This window comes from Misgurnus anguillicaudatus, unplaced genomic scaffold (genome assembly GCF_027580225.2).
Source record: "Misgurnus anguillicaudatus unplaced genomic scaffold, ASM2758022v2 HiC_scaffold_29, whole genome shotgun sequence".
NCBI lineage: Eukaryota > Metazoa > Chordata > Actinopteri > Cypriniformes > Cobitidae > Misgurnus > Misgurnus anguillicaudatus.
In genome coordinates this window covers 10513077-10538547 of record NW_027395279.1, presented here as the reverse complement: position 1 = coordinate 10538547, position 25471 = coordinate 10513077, and the positions used below count along the sequence as shown (strand labels likewise).

The following is a 25471-nucleotide window of genomic DNA, read 5'->3' as shown; positions in this document are numbered from 1 at the left end:
CAAGATATCTCGTCAATTAAGAGAAAACGCTTCCCCGCCAATGACGAGATTTTCCGTCTTTCCGCAATACCGCCTTCCGCAACTTTTTAAACCCGGAAGTATTGCCCTATGGCAAGCGGCTGCATGTCCGTGTTTGTTTTAAAGATCGCTCTGAATGGGATCTCTATGAAAAGTCCGTCACAAAAATGGAATTATCTCTGCTTTTTGCTCAAAATGTGGTGTTTTTGCAGAAACCTACCCATATTCAAAAGCTGATTACAAAAGAACTACTCAAGGTAGGATGAAACGTTTTGTTTTGTTTTGTTTGAAAGCAGAGGGTCTGTTCTTTCATTTGATATATTGTATGTTTATATATTTGAAGAAGAACATTTTCTGGAAGGCATTAAACTTTTGTGAAAATCATGAAAAATGCTGGCGCTGGCTGGCAACTTTTTTAAAAAACGCTGGCGGTGAAAGAGTTAAATGCATTCTTGGCCAATACTCTAGTATTTAAACATCTAAAATGATCGTTAATTGTAAGTTTTCTGAGAGGTGCACAGTCCTACATGATTAACCTAATACTACACAATGCGTGTCCATCCACATGCGTGTCTGACATTTTGGTTTAGGTTTAAAAACATGCAGGAATTTGCAAATAAAATGCAGCACAGATGTTTAAAGAGTTATTAAGAGAGATAAAGTTCGGGACCTGATTTATGTTAAAAAGTTATTAAGATCGACAAGACTCGCGCTGACTTACAGATCCGAAATGCACAGACGCGCAAGTGCACGTAGTGATATATACACATATACACAGAATAGTTCAAAAACATCTGTTTTGACAAGAATTCACAACAAGTTTCCAACAAACTTGCTAAGCTCATTATTATTTATAGCCTATCCATACAGCATTGCACAAACATAACAAGATGTTTTAAAAAAAACTTCCTCATCAATCTTCATCCAAATAAATATAAATAATCAGATATTTATTGATTTATGAAATGAAGACCAGAAGTCAGAGATGAAATTAATAGAAGAAATTTTACTGAAGAGAACTTGTAGTTCACTTAACAGAAGTCAACCACACACTCAGCAAGGAGTTCCTAAGCCGCTCTGCTCACACGTTACAATACAGAAGTACTCTAACAGAGATAAAAATACTGTCATTATGTCAAACTTCAGCTATAGATAAATGTAGAGAACTTCCACACATTAACATCCAGTCCTGAGCACATCTAGTTTAAGTAACAGTATGACAGCTAGAAGTCCAAGTTTAGGCACAGAATGACCTGTGAAGGCGACAGTTCATACCACCTTTAGTCCAGCCTTCCTCAGAGCACTGGTTGTTTGGAAAGTGTAATAAAAACATTATGATAAGAAGTGCTTTCTCACAAGAAAGCACAGTTATATTTCAGGACTATGGCAAAAAGTAATTGTTTTACTTGTGATCTTAACACTGAGAAACAAGCTTATTTCTTAAGCATGAAGAATTTACTGCAATCACTGATTAGTATCCGATTAATAAGTATTCTAAATAATTTACAGATATGATGAAGAGGAGGCAGATATCAGGGAATAAGAAACACGCTGAAAATGTCATTCATGTAATTTCATAGATTACACTCATTCACTTCACACCAGAGATGGGGGACTCGAGTCATATGACTTGACTCGAGTCAGACTTAAGTCGCAAATTTAAGACTTGAGACTTGCTTGACAAATATAAAAAAAGACTTGACTTGACTTTGACTTGACATTTATGACCCGAGACTTGACTCGGACTTGAGTTAAATGACTCGAAATGACTTGTTTTTTTTTTTACAAAAAATCTGTTTTTGAACGCCCCCAAGAGCGTAATCTAACCATGTGACGCAGCAGGCAAGCAAAGGGAGAGCATGCAACCTTAACAGTTGTGACGAAACATGGAAGGCGCATCCGCTGCTCATTAAGCTCGCAAGTATTTTTTGGCGCTTATTGGCCCTATATACACATATGCATCAAAATTCCAGCCTTTGCAAGTATCCTCATAAATATGGCCATTTAGGGCTTAAGAGAAAGTAAACCGCTAAAAGGGAAAACGCATATGTAACAGTAGCTGTGTCCCAATTCAAGGGCTGCAACCTTCTAAGCATTAGACCTTGAAAGGTGAGCACTCGGTCTTCCCAGGTGGCAGCCTCAGAAGTTCGCGAAGAGAAGAGAACTGAAATGAGACGGTTTTACCTTCGATGACCCATAATTGGCGTCACCTGCTGCACGCGCCCACCGCGCCTGTCAGCAGGACACAGCGGAGACGTTTCTGACTTATTAGCATAAATATGGAATAAGAAAAATATTAATTAATTAATATGACACATTGATGTAGATTAAACTATTCAACAGTATATCAAATTAATCAACCTTAGAAATATACGCAGCATAAACAGAATAATATTAACATAAAACATAACTTATAATACTAAAACAGTGACAAGAAAAATGTTTCTGCCAAATACACACTTTTATTTAATAAAGGTTTTTATTGCTTATTTTAGAATATTCAGCCATTATACAGTCGTTGCAGGCGTGCAATGAATCTTGGGATAGCTTTGGCTGTTAAGGATACATTCGTTCTATCCTTAACAGTGCGGAGAAATAAGTACGCATTTTGAGGCTTCATTCTAAGCATGTTTGAGGCATATTGAAACTTTTCATGCTTTTATGTTGGCCTTATTTCAGTTACATTTACATTTTAGGCTTTGTAGTTTTGATTGTTATTCATTTTTAGATTTTTTTGTGTATTTACAACTCACCTGTATGTGGGCACCTTTTAATATTTTTTTTGTTGCAAATAAAACTCTCATAGTCCATAACTACACTGTAAAAAGATTGACTGTAAATTCACAGTAAATTACTGGCAACCAGTTGCATTACTTTCACAGGAAGGTACAGTATGTAACTTCACAGTAAATTACTGTCATGCAGGTACTGTACTTTCACAGTATGTTACTGTGTCATTTTTACAGTAAATACTTGTGAAATGACAGCTGTATACCGTGATCTTACAGTAGTTAGTCCTCCATATTACTGTGATTTAGCAGTATGTTACTGTAATATTACGTTATTTTACTGTGAAATTACAAGTAATGTATTTTAGATTACTGTGATATAGCAGCATTATCCCATAGAATAAATGTATTTAGTCATTAAGTTACAGTTCATGGACTGCTATTTAGCAGTAGTCTGCTGTAGAATTACAGTGTTCACTGTAATGTTACTGGCTATATCAATATATTAAAATTAAAAAGATGTTAAATTCAAATAAACACAAAAACAATCGATTTCATACTTTTATTTTGTACATAACATATTATTACATATTATTATTACATATTATTCATTGACTATCTCAGATAGTATAAATAACATCAGAATAATAACTACACAGAATAATATTTCCTTTCGTGCATTGGAACACTGCTTACACTCTACAGCAGGGGTGGTCATTCCAGGTCCTTGAAGGCCACTGTCCTGCAAAGTTTAGCTCCAACCCTAATCAAACACACCTGAAAATCTCAATCAAAGGCTTCAGTATGACTTGGAAATGACATTGAGGTGTGTTTGATTAGGGTTGGAGCTAAACTTTGCAGGACAGTGGCCCTCAAAGACCAGGAATGCCCACCCCGCTCTACACTGTAAAAAACGGAACTTACATTTTTCAATTTAATCAACTTGAATTTATAATTCATTTAACTTTTTTGACTAATGAAGAGTTGCTATAAATTATAAAATTAAAGTAGTTAGCTTAAGTTATTTCAACTTTATTTTTTATAATTAATAGCAACTCCTCACTAGTCAAGAAAGTTGAAATAAATTGTAATTTAGAGTTAATTAAACTTAAAAAATAAGTGCAACAAATATTTTATTTTTACAATGTAGACTGACATTCACTAATTTCTTCATGTATCTTTATGTAACAGACACAATATAGAACAGGGGTCTCCAACCTTTTTGTGAGCAAGGACTACCACAATGGATAAAACATTCTGGAGGGCTAACTTTTGATATAGTCTACTCAAAACTTTTTTTGTTTTACTTGTTGATTTTATTTCATTGTACTTTTTGATATGTTTTTGTATTGTTTAAAATTGTAACATATGTAAACCAAGCCAAGTCAATATAAAAAATATGTAATCAACAAATATTACAATTGAGACTATTAATAGAATGTGATTTGGTGGGCACCTCACAGACTCTGTGCGGGCTACCTGCTGCCCATGGGCACCACGTTGGAGACTCCTGATATAGAACATTGTAAGAGTACAAAGTGTACAATCGCCTCTAGCTAAACAAAGAACTAGTATTTGTGACACACTAGACTGACATCCATTCAAGTCATAAGTTTTCTAATCAGTGTACAGACTTGCAGCTTGTTGTTTCTGTCCTTTCTGCCTGTCTGTCTCCGAATTAATGCCCAAGAAGCACCTATAAACAAAAAGGAAGAGAGAAAAGCTGTTAGTTTTTTTCAAGTGGGATGCAGTACAGAGCAAACTAAAGTTAGCTCAGTTTGGACAAGGTGGTCCAACAAAGCTGGTCAAAGACTTTTGCACAGTAGTGTGTATGTATGTATGTATATATACAGTATATTACAGCTGTTAACGGTGACAGTATTTAACCACCGCGATGGTAATGCACCAATTTACTGCGGTGCGGTGGTTATAGAATGTTTGTATGTTTGTCCACACGCGCATTGATAAATATAGGCTTATATATAATATAGGCTTTTAATATAAAAATGTAAATGAGGATCAGATATACGTTTCTTAACAAACATATGTGTTAATAGCCAATTTATTTTTCAATCGGTGGGTGGTCTTCACAACGTCAAGTAATAGGGGATTATCATGCTTCCGTGTTTTTTGGGCGGGACTTGTCAACTTTGTGCATGTCCACTTCTGGTGCAGTTATGTTAGGTATATAACATCCTGTTAGGCAGTGGTAAAATAAGGCCGCTGACACACTGGCGCGCTACAGCTGCAGTAGGTGACATAGAGGGATGTCGCCGACAGACCAGGCATAAATATAATGCCTACTGATAAAGGACACAGTTAACAGGTGCAATATTTGAAAATCGATATATATATATAAATTTAAATTACACTTATATCTGAATTTATGTCAATCTATAGACTTTCAAACATCAAAATGTCATTAATTATTATGTATTTGTGTACAAAATTAAATTTAAACATATTTTCCTATTCTATTTTGCCTGGAAACGCTTCCAACAGGCTTGCGTGTCACATGAAAAAAGGCGTCGGTTCTATTTCTAGCATGCACTCGTTTTCCGCACAGCTCGAGCCGCGCCTGAGACGCACATCTCAAGCAGGCACTCTGCAAGCTCTAACCTGTTAACATGGGAGCCGAATTAAAAACGGACACGCCACGCAGCTGAGACGCTTATGCCACGCTTCCAGTGTGTCACCGGCCTAAGTTAATGAAGTATTTTATTTTAAGTAAATTTTCCATGTATTTGTACTTTACTTAAAGTAATAGTCTACTCATTTTCAATATTACAATATGTTATTACCTTAACTAAGAACAGTTCATACATCCCTCTATCATCTTAGTGCGTGCACGTAAGCGCTGGAACGCGCTGCTTAACTTCGATAGCATTTAGCTTAGCCCCATTCATTCAATGCTACCACTCAGAGATAAAGTTAGAAGTGACCAAACACATCAACGTTTTTCCTATTTAAGACGAGTAGTTATACAAAAAAGTTTGGTGGTACAAAATAAAACGTAGCGCTTTTCTAAGCGGATTTAAAAGAGGAACTAAATTGTATGGCGTAATAGCACTTTTGGGAGTACTTCGACTCGGCGCAGTAACACTCTCCCTCTCCCATTATGAGGTTGTTTACACTTGGCATTAACATGTGTTTTCGTCGATCAGATCACAAGTGGGCGACGTTAATGCCAGGTGTAAATGGTGTTCAAAACGTTTTGAGCTCGTCCACTTTCGACCACTTTCAACCACATCCAGAGGTGGTCGAAACCACTTTCGATCGGATCGCTTTGGAGTTGCGGAACGCACATGTGGTTGAATGCGTTCGAACAGCCACACGCGACCGCCTTCTCTCTGCCCATTTATCTAATCTGAGGTATTAAACACAAGTTTTACGTCTTTTTTGACTTCTGGCGTGAACATTCGGTGAATAGCGCTATTTTTAGCCTTTCACTGATAAAACTAAGCGGCTGATCTCCGTAGTTTCGTTTTGAAAGCATGTGAAAGTTGCGCGATCCTATTTTATCAATTGCGCTGAAAATTCAAAGAAAGCTCTTACATACTCATGTACAAAACACTGTGCAGCATGTTTACTTGCTAAATAAGCACTGCACTCCGACATAATACTAGTTTGCGTCCATTTAAACTCATAATTACTCCCGCTCGGGTTTGAATGACAGCAGAGAGATCGCCCACCGTCTGACAGACCACCCCCTCATAGTATTCAGCACAGAAGCGGTCAAAAGTAGACAAAAGAGACGGATTTAAATACCAGGTGTAAACGTAATGTGTCTCTCTCGTCCACTTGTGATCCGATCGATGAAAACACATCTTAATACCAAGTGTAAACAGCCCCTATGAGAGGGAGAAGGGGAGCAGATTTTTCAGGCGAGTTGAAGTACTCCCAAAAGTGCTATTACACCATACAATATAGTTCCTCTTTTAAATCCGCTTAGAAAAGCGCTACGTTTTATTTTGTACCACCAAACTTTTTCGTATAACTACTCGTCTTAAATAGGAAAAACGTTGATGTGTTTGGTCACTTCTAACTTTATCTCTGAGTGGTACCATTGAATGAATGGGGCTAAGCTAAATGCTATCGAAGTGTAGCAGCGCGCTCCAGCGCTTATGTGCACGCACTAAGATGATAGAGGGATGTATCAACTCTTCTTAGTTAAGGTAATAACATATTTTAATATTGAAAATGACTAGACTATTCCTTTAAGTATAATCTATAGTACATACTTTTGACTTTTACTTTGTTACATTTTGCAACAAATTATCTGTACTTTTACTTTACTACATTTCTACAACACCATCGTTTCTTTACGTACCTATTCCTGTTATAATGTTATGCGATCTGACGAGCGTAGGCTACGCGTCAGTTTTCATATGTACTTTTGCGTGCCAAAGAAGTAGCAGCTTGCTCAGTTAACCCACAAATGAAGAAGAAACAGCAGCTTGTTGTGTATGTTTTGAGAAGACTAGCAGTGATGGAAATAAAAAGCCAGTGACTTTTTTTGCAGTTTGAGTTAAATCACTCCTCAAATTGACCCTTCTTTGTTCTCACCATCGCAAACGGATATAGAATGTTTCAGCAGTAACAACATAAACAAGCGGCTGTCGTGGTCCGCACGTAACTTCCGGTAAACTCCGCTAAGAACAAATAACAACAAAGTTCTTTAAACTTAGTTTATTTATATAACAAGCAAAAAAACAACAACACATAGATTACATAGGAAACCAAAACATTTGTCATTTTCGACGAGGCATTTGTTCAAGAGATCAGTTTAGCAACTAGTCAGACCATTAAAAAAACGAAACCGGAAGTAAAGGTCGGATCCAGACGCGTATTTTGTGCATCCGATGAAACCGTCTATACCTATGACGCAGGATTTTTTTTAGCTGACGGGAAGGATTCTAGTGGACCAATCACAGCGCTTGTGGACCTTGTAGATCTGACGCGTCACGCGCTGTTAAAATTTTGGCAATTTTATAATTAAAATTTCTATGCAAAGCTACGCACAGGCTACGGATTACCTACGGCCTAGCTACGGTGTAGTCCCTTTAAGGGATAGTTCATCTTAAAATTAATTTTTAATGTTTGTCAGCTTACCCCCAGGCCATCTAAGATTTAGGTGACTTTGTTTTTTCAGTAGAACACAAATGTAGATTTGTAACTACAACCTTTTTAATCTGTCAGTCGTATAATGCAAGTGGATGGTAAAACAATCTGAGAGAGAAAAAATGCACAGAGATCCAAATTAAACCCTGCGGCTCGTGACGACACTTCAATGTCCTAAGACACGAAACAATATGTTTGTGGGAGAAACCGAACAGTATTTATATCATTTTTTATAGGGCTGCACGATAAATCGCATGTGATTGTCACGCGCCTCTGTTCAGTGAAGCCGGTTCCTTGATTAGTAGTAAATCACTATTAGCTGCTTTTAGATGGAGTGACATTAACTACATAGAGCCGTAGTTCACTGAAAAGTTGACAATATTACATTCATAATCGCATGCGGTATATCGTGCAGCCCTAAATTTTTACCTCTAATACAACACTATACCCAAAGCAATATGCACATACATATCACCGTCTGATTCTTGTAATGTTTAATGGTGGGATGCGAAACAACTTCATAGGTGCATACCGCCACCTACTGTATTGGGTGCACGGCATGAGGGCCCATATACACTATACGGGGCTCCCGATACAGTAGGTGGGGGTATGCACCTATGAAGTTGTTTCGCAACCCGCCATTAAACATTACAGGAATCAGACAGTGATGTGTACGCACGTATTGCTTTGGGTATAGTGTTGTATTAGAGGTAAAAAATTATATAAATAGTGTTCGGTTTCTCGCACAAACCAATCATTTCGTGTCTTAGGACATCAATGTGTCTGCATGAGCCGTAGAGTTTAATTTGGATTTGTCTGTGTATGTTTTTTTTCTCTCAGATTTTGTTACCATCCACTCGCATTATACAACTTACAGACTGAAACGATTGGAGTTAAAAATCTATATTTGTGTTCTACTGAAAAAACAAAGTCACCTACATCTTGGATGGCCTGGGGGTATGCTTATAAACAAAAATTTTATTTTAAGATGAACTATCCATTTAAGCCCATGTTATAGCTATGCTGTAGGTTATCCGTAGCCTGAGCATAGCTTTGGGTAGCCTGACGTGCCCTCGCCAAATTATTAAAGGAATAGTCTACTCATTTTCAATATTAAAATATGTTATTACCTTAACTAAGAATTGTTGATACATCCCTCTATCATCTGTGTGCGTGCACGTAAGCGCTGGAGCGCGCTGCGACGCTTCGATAGCATTTAGCTTAGCCCCATTCACTCAATGGTACCATTTAGAGATAGAGTTTGAAGTGACCAAACACATCAACGTTTTTCCTATTTAAGACGAGTAGTTATACGAGCAAGTTTGGTGGTACAAAATAAAACGTAGCGCTTTTCTAAGCAGATTTAAAAGAGGAACTATATTTTATGGCGTAATAGCACTTTTGGGAGTACTTCGACTCCCCTGAAAAGTCCGCTCCCCTTCTCCCTCTCATAATGGGAGAGGGAGGGTGTTACTGAGGCGAGTCGAAGTACTCCCAAAAGTGCTATTACGCCATAAAATGTAGCTCCTCTTTTAAATCCGCTTAGAAAAGCGCTACGTTTTATTTTGTACCACCAAACTTGCTCGTATAACTACTCGTCTTAAATAGGAAAAACGTTGATGTGTTTGGTCACTTCTAACTTTATCTCTAAATGGTACCATTGAATGAATGGAGCTAAGCTAAATGCTATCGAAGCGTCGCAGCGCGCTCCAGCGCTTACGTGCACGCACACAGATGATAGAGGGATGTATCAACAATTCTTATTTAAGGTAATAACATATTTTAATATTGAAAATGAGTAGACTATTCCTTTAACAGCGCGTCAGTTCTACACGGACAGCAAGCACTGTGACTGGTCAACTAGAACCTTTCCTGTCTGGTAAAAAAAACTGTGTCATAGGTATTTCTGTTAGCGCCAGTGAGAACAAAGATGGGCCAAGTTGAGGAGTGTTTATTTACTTCCATCATTGCTGGTCTTCTCAAAACATACACAAGTTGCTGTTCTTCTTCGTTTGTGGGTTAACTGGGCAAGCTGCTTCTTCTTTGGCGGTTGAGCTTCTACTGTGGTTACACGCGTGGATACTGACTACCAGCGGTCTGCATGTGGATTTGCATGTTGACGCAGGCGACTACGCAGAAGTGCATACGAAAACCGACATGTTACCTACACCAATGCGGCTAAGCTGTAGGACCTACACACAACTATAATGAACCCTTTACGCACAACTATTACACTCTTATATTTTACGTCTAGCTGGTGCAACCGGACCCAGAAGACTAGAAAGGCAATATACAAGTACAGTGCATTTACCCAAAAATAATAGACTTAATGCTAATTTAAGGGTAAAATATATATTTACATTAAAGGAACATGCTCACATTTTGGGAATTTAGCTTATTTACTGTATCCCCCAGGTGAAAAAGAAGTACACTTCCATAGTGTACTTAAAGTGCTCTATTTTCGTGCACTAATTTTGTACTTAATATACTAAAAAAATTTCTCTAGTACTTAAGATAATCTTAAGAACATCTTATTGCGCTTTTCCATTGCATAGTACCCCACGGTTTAGTTTAGTTTGGGTCGGGTCAGCTCACCTCACTTTGGCATGGTTAGCTTTTCCATCGAGTTTAGTATCACTTCGCAGTGGGAGGCGTGTCGTTATATTTGCGCTGCATACTGCTGTGACATCATACAAGTAAGAGCGTTGTTGTACATTCCCATACATCATTTATTTCTCAGTCCGCCACAAAATTAAAATTGGCAACCACAAATAGATGTTTGCACATCGCGTTTATCACTACCTCTGTCTCATATGACAGTTTCTGTTCAAACACCAGTGGCGTCAGCCGACGGTGCTCCGCTGAGCCTCATATAGTTGCATTTAAGCATCTATGCGAACGTGCGCGTCGCGAATGGTCCGCCACAAACTGCAAGAATGGAAAAAACTGTTATGGTGTCCCTGATTCTGTGGATGTTTTTATCGCTAAAAGGGAGTTTGGAAACTTAGCAGAGCACAGAAGACAACATGTTTGCTCGAGACAGCGCAAGCTAGCACACTGAGGTAAAGCTATACTTTACATATAGTGATGACGCTGTAGTGACGATTCTGTCAGACCAATCAGTGATCTACAGTGTTTTCGCGTCACATTTGGTATCAGCTCGGGTCGCTTGGAACCCCAACCGAGGTGGTACGAAAAAAGTATCGGGTACCATTTTGTGCACTTAATGGAAAAGCTCCCAAAAGTAAGCTGACCCGACCCAAACTAAACCAAACCGTGGGGTACTATGCAATGGAAAAGCGCCATAAGTGTACTTCACTGTGCTATTTTGAGACACCATAAATATGAACTAAAATGTATTTTAAAAATGTATTTAGGTACCACTTGTAGTAAACTTCAACAGATCTTTGTATGAAAGTTGGGTTCAAGTTTAATACAGGTGTTAAAGGGAAACTTCACCCATTTGCATTAAGCTTTGTACCGTTAGAACCCCAGTCATGTTTTTGAATGGTCGTGCACCATTCCCTCAGTTTCCCCTGAGAGGGGAGAAATACTGATTTCAGTGAGGCACTTCCTTCTTTCAATGATGTAAAAATCGTCATTTTGCGTCATTGAAAGAAGGAAATCCTGTATCTCTATTGAGTGTGAAAGACTACAGACACTCATTCCTCATTTTTCCAAGGTGGGGGCTATGGGTGGGACCCACTCGCGCTTCAGACCAATTACAGATAAGTGGGTGGGACTTACGAAAATATACGAACACAGACCGAAAAAAACGATCAGCCGCCATCTTTATGCTAAGCTAAGCTAAACAGAAGTTGTGGAGCGAGCCGAATTCATGTTACAATAACAGTGGAAGTTAATCAATATTACATGGAAGAGGGTAATTTTTCAAGCGTGATGCTCTAATCCGCTGTACATTGCACCTTTATGAGCCACAATACTGCAAAGAGCTGAGGCAGATGTAGGAACAGAAGCCTGAGGAGAAGCCGGAGCCTGGGTGTCGGCTGGGTAGAGGAGCCCGGTGAAGACGCAGCAACCATCGGCCTCTGCTGCGTAGAGAAGCTTGTACAGACTACTGCCTGTATTCTCGCTGTGTGCTTGCTTTATTACATTTCTGCATCAGATAAGGATATGGGCGTTTGTTTGGTGAAGGTTTCTATGCAAGAGAGGAACTTTGCGCGCGTTTGGAACGTTTATTTCACGGACATGTTTCGGTTTACGAGCAGACGCGCTGCGGAGTATATAAGCTTGGACGGACTCGCGCCGTTTGCTTTCGGTGTAACATTTCTGGATCAGATAAGGATATGAACGTTTGTTTTGTGAATGTTTCTGGTCGCGTGCTTATTTCAAAGACGTGTTTCGGTTTACGAGCACAAGCTCCAAGAGCTGAGGCAGCGCGTCTGTGGAGATATTATGCAGGGGACGCGTTTGTGTGGAGGATGCAGGGATAAACGGATGTCTGACTAAAGTGAGTGTTTATATTTTCTTTGTTATACTAACGTGGCATTTATGTACACAATAGCATATCTGAGCTGTGTTTTATATGTCTATATTGTGAGAGCAGTGAGGCCAATAATAACACAAATGTAATTACAGTAAACAAGAGACAAAAAGAAAATTGGTAAAACTAAATAAACATTTAAAATGCATACCCTTTTTTTAAGTACTTGGAAAGACATTTGTACTGCGGATCTGAAAGTGCACGTTACTGTTTGAATAAGACTTTGCTACACACCAGGCCAGAGTGTTATTGTGTGTACCACAATGTAACATCACGTTTAAAAGTAAATCATGATTGGTGTCTGTCAGACACAGTGGTGGTGGCTATTTTCTTTGTTTTACTAACGTGGCATTTATGTACATAATAGCATGTCTGAGCCGTGTTCCGATTAATGGGAGTGGCTTGCAGAGCTGTGCATTGTGGTGCATAGTGGCAGTTGTAGTTTTTCATACAAATGTGCTCTAAAGTCACATTTTGTCTTTTCTCTGTCAAATAGGCACAAAATTCTACATTTATGTTACATTTTGACTACAAATATGACTCACTTTCCATAAAGATTAATGTTCCTATCGGTGAAATGGCCCTTTAAATAAATTCATTTTTAATACAGAGACAGTATGTTAAAAGTGCATTTTAGTTTAAATTCATGGTGTCTCAAAATAGCACAGTGAAGTACACTTAGATACTCTTAAGAACATCTTAAAAAGTACTAAAAACGAACTTTTAGTAGGTACAAAATTAGTGTGCGAAAATAGAGCACTTTAAGTATATTATGAAAGTGTACTACTTTTTCACCTGGGCCAGAGTTAGATAAGTCCATACATATCTTTCCCATCTCCGTGCGTGCTGTAACTATGCCTGACGCAGCCCCCGCTAGCTTAGCACAAAGACTGGAAGTAAATGGCTCCAGCTAGCAAACTGCTCCCAATAAGTGACAAAATAACGAGAACATTTTCCTATTTATATGTTGTGATTTGTATAGTAACACCGTGTACAAATAACAAGGTCATATGAGACACAGCCACCTTTTAACAGTATACATACTGGGAACTATATTCTCAGAAGGCAAAGCACTGCTACTTGGGCGGAGTGATTTGCTCGCAGCACCTGAGAAGCCCCCTGGTGAGGAGCAGAGAGTTTGGTCAGAGTCGTGCAAATCACTCCGCCCAAGTAGCAGTGCTTCGCCTTCTGAGAATATAGTTCCCAGTATGTATACTGTTAAAAGATCGCTGTGTCTCATATGACCTTGTTAATTGTACACGGTGTGCTTATACAAATAAATAGGAAATTGTTCACGTTAACTTACTTTGTCAATTATAGGGAGCAGTTTGCTAGCTGGGGCCATTCACTTCCAGTCTTTGTGCTAAGCTAAGCTAGCCACTGCATGAAAAGAGGTGTATCCGTACTAGGAAACTCCTGTAAACACCACTGATTTTCGGAAGTATCTACTAGTTCCACTGAGGGTAAACTACTAATTCCACCAAGTTAGGAAACTCCCGTAATGATACCAATTCGGATGTATCTTGCTGAGGGGATATCCCCGTGGAATAAGCAGCCATTTGTTGCCATGGCAAGTAATCCCATTGAAGATTTTGGCAGGGGCCACTTTCACACCTACAGAGGTACTGGAATTTCACACCTTTGCACAATACTAGTGTCCCCATTGGTGTTTAATCTCAACACTGATTGGTTGCTTTTAAAACCCCCTCCCAAAACTCTGACAACTATTGGGACACAACTTTGAAACTTTCCAGTTGAGATGATTTGATTGGTTACACTTTGTTTTAAGCCCAACCCAAGCCCTCATAGCTTAGTGACTTGATTGGTTATTTGCCTGCTATGCAGATAGACTACAAACCCCCCCCCCCCACTATATATTACTATACATCCCCAAAACCCTTAAAAAAATAAAAACTTGAATTGAGTTTGAAACGTTTATTTAAAAAAAACCTGAACAATCCACAATTGTCACAATCACAAAATAATATAATACACAAATATTAAAAGTTGCATACATAAACAACACTATTTAAACTCATAAATATACAGACAGAGAAAGCAATATTAGAGTAAAATAAAACAAAATAAAAGCAACAATGAAAACTACATTCAAAGCAGTACAATGTAATGTAGCAGTGGCGGCTCGTGACTGCTCATCCGAGGGTTGCAATTTCAAAATATGTGTTCTGCGTGTATGTGCATCACGTGTTTTGACTAAACACATACACGCAGAACACATATTTTGAAATTGGGAACCACACAAATGACGGGCTATATACATGTTGTGACAAACTTCGCATCGAGTGCTCACAAAAAAAAAGAAGTCACCAGCTGCCACTTTAATGTAGTAAATATCTAAATAAAATGAACAACAACTATATTGATCTTGCTCTTAAGAAATCAGTCCTACACTGCAAAAAATGACTCTTACCTAGTATTTTTGTCTTGTTTTCAGTACAAATATTATTTAAATTAAAATGCTTGTTCTTGAGGAACAAAATGACCCAAGAAAATAAGTCTAGTTTTAGACAAAATAAATAAAATACACATACATTAAGTGAATGTGTGCTTAAAACAAGCAAAAATATCTTCCAATAGTGTGAGAAAAAAATCTTACGTTTTCTTTTACCTTAAAAACTTAGTTAAAACACAATTTTCTCACCCCATTGTTAGATATTTTTTCCTGTTTAGGCACAAATTATCTTAAATTGTATATTTTTGTCTAAAAACTAGACATATTTTCTAAGGTAATTTTGCTCATTAAGAAAATACATCTTGATTTAAGAATTTTTAGTTTTTCTACTGAAAACAAGATAAAAAGTGTTAGAAAGTGATTTTTTTGCAGTGTAGAATTAATCACAGAGCTCCGTCTTGGAATTATTCAAACATTTCTCACTGTAACACTGTAATTTCTCACATTTAAGAAAACCGGTTGCATTAAACCATTCAAGTTTTAAAACACATAGATTTGAGTATTGTGAACTTAAATATAAGTGCTTAACTGCATGTGACTCAATTTGTTTAAGTTCACACTACCTAAATATAAGTGCATAATTGCACAAGACTTAAGTTCACATTACTCAAATGTATGTTTTTTTAAAACTTAAAAGTTTAAGGCAACCGATTTCCTTAAATGGTTTGAGTTAAGTTAACTGCTAAAAGCATATACTTGTCAGCAAAGGTAACGTTGATGCACCCTCATCTGGACAGACATCTCTTTGGAGCCCTTTGGAAATATAAAAGTACATAAGTATTTGGCATAATACTAATACACATATACAGATACACACACACACGACAAATCAAATGACAAAGTTGTACATTTTAGAAAGTTTACTTTAACTGTACAAAGATACAACAATATATTATCAAAGAACTTCATAATGTCTTCATAACTTGATTTTCTGTGTTGATGTCCTCAGAGTCTCTGTGTTGTTCTGCAGCTTCATTACAGTAGGCTACTTCAATATAGTTGTCTATCAAACACAGAATAAAAATAGAATCACATACATCATAACACATCTATTTACTATTTAACCTCTTTGATTTAATAATTTCATTATTAAACTTACATCATTTTGGCCAGATTGCAGTGACATCAATTTCTTCAGTGTCTGGATCAGTCTGATGTTTTAGCTTCCACTGTTACTTCATTATATTTCTCTGTCAAACACAGAATTAAAAATTAAAATCACATACATCATAACACATCTGTTTACTATTTAACCTGTTTGATTTTTAAAATTGAATGAAAAAACTTACATCATCTTTACCCAGAAACCTCTTCAGCGTCCACAAAGTTGACCACAGTGTACATGACCTCTGTAAACACAAACATGGATAGACTTCATATTTAAAAAGATGAAGAACAGCAAACATATTACGTTAAAATATATTATGAATCCAAGCTTCTTTACAATTAGCATGTAGGTTCTCTCAAAGTGAAGCTGGCTTTGTTACAAATCAATAAAAAGCTATTAAAACCGTCTTGAAAAATAAGCAACATCTACCCGAACTAAAGCAATGAGCTTTTAAACAACAAAAGATCGTCTGTGTATCATTTAAAATAGCAGAGACACACTTGCTAGCTGCTAACATTTCCAACACACAAGTTACTGTTTTGTTTGTTTTAAGCAAAGAACGTCTCATCTTGGCTTCTTTAAAGCTTTGTTTTTAAAAAACTTAAACATCGAATTGATTCTTTTAACAGCCCGGTTTGAATGTTACTTCGCGTATTTTTAACCTCATGTTTACCGCTGTGTACCATGTATACCCTTAATGTTTTACTGTTTGTGTTTTAAATTCAAAAGTTCTAGTATAAAGACAAAAACGAATCATAAATAACATAATATGAACAAATAGGCATTCGATCAGCGCGATGCAGACAAACTTATTAAATCAAACTTACCTTACTGTTGATGAACAAACAAACAAAGACAGCGAGTAGTCCAGGCTGTAACGGTTCGCGATTTTGAATTTTCCCGTCAAGCCCATAGGTCAAGCAGTCGCACCTGAAGGGTGAGGGCAGATGAGTGGGTGCAGGTGCATTCTGGGAAATGTAGTCCTTTTCTTTGGCGTTGTCACTGCTATCGCATATGCTGCTGTAGATGTAAACTACGAGTTCCAAGATGCACTACAATCATTCCAGCCCAAGTTTGATTGATCCTCTGCTCGCACTTTATTATATACTTTTATATAATCCGCGTTTTCAAACTATGCATTGTTCTTATACTTGGACATTAATAAAAAATATTTCTATAAAGTTAAAAACGTTGACAAAACATGTTTAGTTGACAAACATGTTAACAGTTATTTTGAATGATGCTCAGATTTTCTTAAATATAAAATCTTTGTGAATCAGGACTTACTTGATGAAATACAAAACTCTTTAAACATGCCTCAGGAATTATCTCTGGGTTTAGTGGATTAACTGCTCATCATTGGAAACATTGAACGTATACCTAAATGAATTCTTACTTAAATATAAGTAAATATAAACTAATGCTGAGTTAAGACATGTAACTTACTGAACTTACTTAATTACAACATGAACTCAAATTAATTTATTGTAAATGAATGCATTAACTAACAATGAAAAACATGTCATGTTAATGATGACTCTTCATTACTTTATGATAGTATATGCCTTAACTCAGCATTAGTTCATGTTAAAGTAAAAATACATGTATGTCTTTTATCACTGTGATATATGGACAGTTCGGACTTATTATATTATAAAGTCCCCATCTCTTTTATTTAAATTGATTGATTGATTGAAGACAAACATGATAATATGTGGTCTGACTTTGTACAAGCATGCATTATCATATGCTAACAGTTACCTCCTCAGATAGACTACACATGATTGGTGCCCGAACATTTTCCTTACAAGGGCCAAACCTGACTGAGGGCCGTGGGCCGTGGGCCAAAAGTAAATGGTGTTGTGTTATATTAAAATTAAAGTTGCTCTGATAACCCCTAATTTATAATTTTCTAATATTTTAAAAATAAATAAGCAAACATTACTCTGTTTATGCATAACTAATGCAGTTTTATTTTCCAATGCTTTTGTAAAAAAAAAAGAAATCATTTTGCCAATCAATTTTAAAGTTCCTTTTCTCTGTGTGCCACTGCCAAAACCTCTTCATTTTTAGCCTGTAGTACCCGAGTTCATTAAGTTTTGTGGTGCATTCTATACACCTTCAAGTATGCATGAAACATAAAAAAATCACTTTAATCCCTTGCATTTAATATTAATTTACATTTTTGTAATGTAAAAATACAACAAAAAAATGATACATTTTAGAAAATGTTTAATTAAAAATATGAACATCTGCGTCAATGACTTTTATTCTTTTTCCTTATCTCACGTGGCATGATGGGCCAAATTAAAGATCTATTGTGGGCCAACTTTGGGCACCTCTGGATTAGAAGTACAGTAGCTGACAGGTATCTGCAGATATGTTTACCCAAGTTTGTCAGTCAGTATCACCGAACATGTTTTGCATTCACATGTGAAAGACTGTTTTTTAGATTATGGACCTGTCTATTGATATTTTTGTTTCTATTTTAAAAGATTTAATGAAATGTCAGGGTAGAATATAATAACAATAGAAACAGTGAACTTCAAATCATGAGACATCAGCAAAATCAAGCAGCTTTACATTTCACTGACTAATTTATCAACATCCTAGCTAGCAAAAATGTGTTACATGATGTCATTTGAACGGCTTCTTTTAAACGATGTATGCAGCATTGAGAGAAACGTGCACAATATTCTGACCTAGGGCAGTTGGAGACATGTTTTCAAAGTGTTGGAAATATATATTCTGAAATAACATTTGTTGCATTTCTCTTGAGTCAGAGACATAATTGTCACACATTCAAATTGTAATTGTGTCCATTGAATTTTAGTTATTTTGAATGATGCTAAGTTTCTTAAATAGACTAATTAAATTCTATTAATAATAAACGTATTTAGAAAACAGTTTTTATGTACCACAATACTGGATGTGCTGTCTTAAAGAGACATGGTTAACCCCCCACCCCACTCAGCTCTGAAAACAAAGAAGACACCCCTACCTGTGGGTCATTAACATATAAAAAGCCCTTCACACCTCACACCCACCTCTCCTCACAACCAGCTGTAAGGATTCCTGGAAACTTCCACCAGTTCCTATATACATCCACAAACGTAAAGTTTCTGGATGTTTCACAAGTTTACTTTGGTGTATTACCTTTCCAAGCACTCTGCCTCAAAAATCTGGCAAACCTAAAGTTTAGCAGGGATTTCCCATCCCGTATTTGTCCGTATACTGCTCTTTTCATGCAGTGAGCGGGGGCTGCGTTAGACAGAGTTACAGCACGCACGGAGAAGAGAAAGGTATGTATGGACTTCTCTAACTCTGGGGGATACGGTGAATAAGCTAAATTCCCAAAATGTGTGCATGTTCCTTTAACATTAAGCACAATGGTATCATTGGGCTCGTTGAAGTTTGCCATCAGAAAGAGAAGAATGAATGCAGCCTAGACAAAACATCTTTACCCCGTTGATGATAGTTGACTCCTTGGACGAACTTCAGAATGTTATTGTAGTTGTTATCCAGGGCTTCTCGAAACTTCACTCTTCTGAGTGATGTCCCCATCCTTGTGAAGTGTGGAAAAAATACCTGGAAACAATGAAGAAGGCTTCACTTTTCATGTTGTATACATTAATGCAGGTTCACACACATGAAAGTTACTAAGCACTACTGAACAATATATACAGATAAGTTAAAATGTGAAACTATAGGGCAGGACAACTAGGGTGTCAACCTTAAAATGAACTGTGTGTGTAGTTAGAAATCTCACCACCATGTAGTCAGTTCTGCTCATAAATAAAAACACCATCACAAGATAATGATTAAAACGTATGAATTACCTACAGCTGGAAATCACATTAACGTTCGTGTAAGTTACTTGCAAAAACACAGATGACTCTGAAAAGTTGAAATGTTTTTAAATCAATGCGGTGCGGACGCGCCGGAAAAAACGAGCAGATAGCAATGAGTCGGCGGACCACCGGCGGTGCTCTGGCGGCAGTAAGCGTCATAAAGGGCGTAATCGCAAACAGGTCTGACGGCGAACCGCCGCGGCAGCCGCTTTTGCATAAATTAAGCAGTCGGTCCGCCGGCTGCATGCTGGCGGCATCTCGCAACAAATGAGAGTGACGTATTCGGCGGCAAAAGTTTCATCCCCGCCAGCGGAACGCACCTATAGCCGACAGCTTGGGGCTGGCGGCATAAAGCAGCCATGCGGATATTTTTTGCTATCATGCGTCGCTTCGCCTATATTTGAAATAACGAACTTGAGCGCGCAAAAGACGCGATATGAATCACCCCTTAAAATGTCTTAAAACATTGACATACGCACTTAGTTTATTTTTAAGGTAACGCGGCAGATAACCGCTGCTCCGTATCTCTCTCACACACCTCTATGTTAACGTTAAGTTATATTTTGAAATGAAATTTACCGTCTGCCCTAATCCACGACACCATGACCTGGTTTCACTGAAACCGGGCATATAAATCAATAATTTTTCTATCTGATAATAACGGCCATAATGTTCGTATAAGCCACAGTTTACCTCATAACTTTACTCCCCAGTGGATACCGCAGAAAGATGCTGTGAAGGAAGAAAAAGAGAGAAAGCTGTTAGCTTAGCACTAAGAAAAGCTCAAGTTAACAAATAATGTTTTATTTTTAATAAAGCTCCTAAAAGGTCTCACAGTAACACTACCAACATCTGTTCATTGCTTTATTTTTAAATTCAGCGGTTCAACCCACGCGAAACCTACAAATAACGACATTTGGATAATACTCCATGCACTATGACATATATTTTGAAAATAAATCAATCATTTATTTGACAAAATTTGACATTTTAACACTTACCACAGAATCCGTTGGATGAGACCGCAGAGATGAGAGAACCCAAAGATAGCGCGCGTCGGAACTTACAGCCGTTCCCTGTGATTTCGCCGATGGCATTATTTTCACAATAAAAGTCTGAATACTGTACTATATTGTGAAATGTCACAGCTAAAGCCTGTGACATGCTAATAATGTAATTTACTGTGAAATATCACAGTTACATCTTGTGAAATCCCGGAAATTTTTTACAGTGTACTGTATATTTGTTTAATATATACATTTAGTTAAAGCAACACTATGTAGTTTTTTTTACCTTTAAATAATGTCTCTAAAATTATTTCAGTGATAGAACAACTTTTAACTGGACAAATTGTACTGTTGCTGCAACCTGAGCAGCCTCCTAGCTGCTACAAGCACAGCCCCGCCCCTCCCCCTGCCTGCAGAAGAATGTCTGATACCAGGCACTGTTGCACTTTTCAACCACATGGTGGAGCTGTAAGTCACTTTTACATGGAAACTACATAGTGTTGCTTTAAATCATCAAACATCTGTGTGACTTGCCAGTGACTTGCTTGACTCAAGCTACGACTTGACTTGAATTGCTTGACATAAAGCAATGGCTTGACTTGACTTGATTTGACTCTCACAAAAAATGACTCGGACTTGCTTGAGACTTGAAGGTTAAGACTTGAGACTTACTTGTGACTTGCACATGTGTGACTTACTCCCACCTCTGCTTCACACGCATATTATTCGTGGGCTTATAATTTAGCGCTTTTCCAGCAAACACGTGCCAAATATTTTTTGTTATTTGGAAGAATTTGTTATTTGTTTTGAAGCCATCATCCGTGCCCTTCCGAATAACGTATTTTGCTTCGGGCACATCCCTAATAATCAGTGCCAGAAATCTGCTTTTATATTAGCTGAGGCATCCAAACATACACCCAGAACACCCTAGTAACTGCATAGCAACATGCTAGAAACACTCATAGCAACAACCTAGCAACCACCCAGAACAGCTTAGCATGGTACTGGAGTGTTTGGCACGGGAAAGACCACATGCATTTATATGCTTAAACACTTTCTATGAAGGCTTCACAAGACAAAAAGCTTTCACACATTGTCTTTCAAAACTGTATTTCTTATTTTATTCATTACAGGAGATTCTCATCTTTATGACTCTCTTAATACAGCAAACAATAAAGACACAAGTGCAGGTAACGTATTGATGTCATTTAATGTTGTTCATCTCATAAAATTAAAATAATTTTTAAGGAGCGAATAGTTTTCCTTTTTCAGTGACTCAGGTCGGCCTCAGTGATGTCATGTATTCACAGGTCAACTTCAAGAAAAAGAAACTCAAGAGCAAAGATAGAAACAACAAGAAGAGTAAAACTAAAGACTGAGAGGAGAAGACTATTAATTATTTTTTTATTCTTCATTGTAGACAATGAAAGTGAAGCAGCTGATCACACCTATGCCGATATTGAATTGAAACCTCAGAAAGAAAGAAAGAAAAAGAAAGAAATAAAAGAAAGGTAAAACAAAACCTCATGATCAACAGGTTGCTTAAAGTAATTTAATGCTTCAATAACATGCTGAATCACAGATGTGGCTTTCTGTTGCTTTATTGAATAGATTTATAAACAGTTCATATATAATGTTCAGTTGTTTATAATGAAGTTTTCCAATTCTTGTCATTTTTAGGAAATAACAGTGAAGGTGGGAACATTGTGTAAGAAATGAGGAGGTCAAGGTGAGATAAACTAAAATATAAAAAACAAAATGAAAACACACTTATACACATCACTTAGTATCTTTATTCAGTATTCATTTTTGTCTTCTGCATTATTTTTTTCAGATGTTATTTCTGGATCTGTTGATGTGACTTATGCTTAAATTAAATAAAAGGCTAGAGGAGAGAAGGTAGCAATACAGTAACTTATGCTTAATATTATCAATATTGAGCTCAGATGCTCCTTTAAAAATATTAACCAAATGCTCTCTGCACGTATACGTTCATCAAATACTTTCGTTTCAAATCCACTTAATCCCAGCCTCAGGCTATTCAGAAATACTGTTTTGTTGGCAGAAAACATCAAGAGTCTGATTAAAAATTCTCATTTACAAAGAAACTGAGCTCTTCATATTTTTTTCTATTAACCTCTATTTCTCTTTTAACCCTTTACATGCAACTTTTTACATAGTGTGCATTTAAAGTGCAACAATTTTCTTGCTAAAAACAACATTATTTTGTGTATTTGGTTTAATAAAATGTGTTTGCGTGGGTTATGTTTAAAAAACACAGATTTTGTACAAAACTGTGTCCCTGATTGTCCAGCTAATCTATACGTTGTGATTGGCCTGAAAACCTCTGACGTAAGCCAGAAATGTGATGCTCCTTATCATGTTTGTAAGATTAACTCACAATGGAATGCTGACAGGAGTTAACTGGAAGTAAACTGTTTCCTACAACTCGTGTGTTTATTTAAGTCCAAGAAAAGAGATTTACGTTGGAGATGATAACTCACCTCATCGTTTACTTTGGGGTTTGTGCATTTGCATATCATTTGAGAGCATTCAGCTAAAATGTATCTCATTTTTGAAGAAGATAACATTTAGCGGCTTTTCCATCTGAGTTCCCCATATATAGACTGATAAATGTTGGTGGTTTATCCTTTTGCAAAAAGGTAAAATTTGTCATTTTTACTGTTGATCACCATGTGGCACCATTAACCCTTTAGTAGGCCTGTGCAAATACAAAGCTTAATTTCTGGTTTGTACATTGAGTTATCTGAAGTATAACAGCATATTATTGGTGCAAAATTCACAATATTGTCCAATGAAAACTTTGGTATTAAGGCATTCCCTTATCTGTACTTGTGAAGACAGTACAGCATTCAACATTTTATTAAACATTAATAAAAGTAGATTGGTAAATAATAAGTGAGCTGAAGTTAAAGGAATAGTCTACTCATTTTCAATATTAAAATATGTTATTACCTTAACTAAGAACTGTTGAATCATCCCTCTGTCATCTGTGTGTGTGCACGTAAGCACTGGAGCGCGCTGCGACGCTACGATAGCATTTAGCTTAGCCCCATTCATTCAATGGTACCATTTAGAGATAAAGTTAGAAGTGACCAAACACATCAACGTTTTTCCTATTTAAGACGAGTAGTTATACGAGCAAGTTTGGTGGTACAAAATAAAACGTAGCGCTTTTCTAAGCGGATTTAAAAGAGTAACTATATTTTATGGCGTAATAGCACTTTTGGGAGTACTTCGACTCGGCGCAGTAACACCCTCCCTCTCCCATTATGAGAGTGAGAAGGGGAGCAGACTTTTCAGGCGAGTCGAAGTACTCCCAAAAGTACTATTACGCTATAAAATATAGTTACTCTTTTAAATCCGCTTAGAAAAGCGCTGTGTTTTATTTTGTACCACCAAACTTGCTTGTATAACTACTCGTCTTAAATAGGAAAAACGTTGATGTGTTTGGTCACTTCTAACTTTATCTCTGTTTGATACCACTGAATGAATGGGGCTAAGCTAAATGCTATCGTAGCGTTGCAGCGCGCTCCAGTGCTTACGTGCACACACACAGATGACAGAGGGATGTATCAACAATTCTTAGTTAAGGTAATAACATATTTTAATATTGAAAATGGGTAGACTATTCCTTTAATATGTAATAAAAAGAATATACAGGCTAATCTCAATAATTGTTTATTTTTAACCAAGAATAGTTACAGATTGTACTTTACCTGATTGAAGATTTAACAAAAGCATCAGGATAAATTCCTCAGATGTTAATACAGAAAGCAACACAAAGACAAATGAATAAAGATGTGAAGCACGGGTGGGCAAACCTTTAGATTCCAGGGTCACATCAGGTTTTTTGAATCCAAGTGAAGGACTACTGTATGTGTGTGAAACTATGTGCATGATGAATACTATGTATATTTTTATTAAATTTTAACATTAATTTACTTTACTGTAGGTATGCATGAACATGCAATTCCTTTTACCATATGGACCCTATTTTTTATGTTTTTAAAACATAACCTCCTGCATTTTCACTGGGTGACGATGAGAATAAGAGCTGCAGTGGTCAACATTCTGATTTAGTCTGAATCCTCAGATGAACAACGAATAGAAAATCAGAAGTAGTGATAAGTGTCTTATAAAGGCAAAGTGTCATAAAAATGATGTCACAGATTTAATTGCGTGGTTTTTTTTAGAATTGAACATGCATGTAAATATAATTATTGGCTAATACTAATAACAGCTCAATATCTAGCCATCGTTCATACATTAAATGGTTGATTTTGTACCAATATTTATATTTGTCATTTAATGACCACAAACAATAAATCCACTTATTAAATGTTATAGAAGTGGTTTCTTTGTTAATACATTTGTGATGAGAATGAATACAAATAATTGTCACCCATTTATATTAAACTATTTATTTTAAGGCGTCACTGTTACATTGTAATTATATATTTAAGTACCAAGTAATAATCATCAACAACAACATGTACTTAATGTAGGGTTGGGGTTAGGAAATAGGGTTTGGTTTAGGGTTAGTTGCATGTAATTATGCATAATTAACTGTTATTACTTTAATAATTACATGTAACATGTGTAACAAAGACACCGTAAAATAAAGTGTTACCCTATT

General features: G+C 36.8%; 2 long non-coding RNA genes across 4 annotated transcripts; both read right to left on the bottom strand.

Moving 5' to 3' along the window:
- Positions 1-3295: 3295 nt before the first annotated feature.
- LOC129418109 (uncharacterized) lies at positions 3296-21035 on the bottom strand. Of its 2 annotated transcripts, XR_012368388.1 has the most exons (4): positions 20806-20844; positions 20498-20704; positions 19418-19541; positions 3296-4443 (listed from the first exon to the last, which is right to left on the bottom strand). It is a non-coding gene; the product is annotated as an uncharacterized lncRNA (long non-coding RNA). The 2 variants fall into 2 exon arrangements; XR_012368387.1 differs by having other exon boundaries at positions 20498-21035.
- On the bottom strand, positions 14293-16983 carry LOC129452539 (uncharacterized). Of its 2 annotated transcripts, none has more exons than XR_012368385.1 (5): positions 16781-16983; positions 16135-16194; positions 15945-16035; positions 15769-15848; positions 14293-15598 (listed from the first exon to the last, which is right to left on the bottom strand). It is a non-coding gene; the product is annotated as an uncharacterized lncRNA (long non-coding RNA). The 2 variants fall into 2 exon arrangements; XR_012368386.1 differs by lacking the exon at positions 16781-16983 and adding an exon at positions 16616-16639.
- Positions 21036-25471: the final 4436 nt, after the last annotated feature.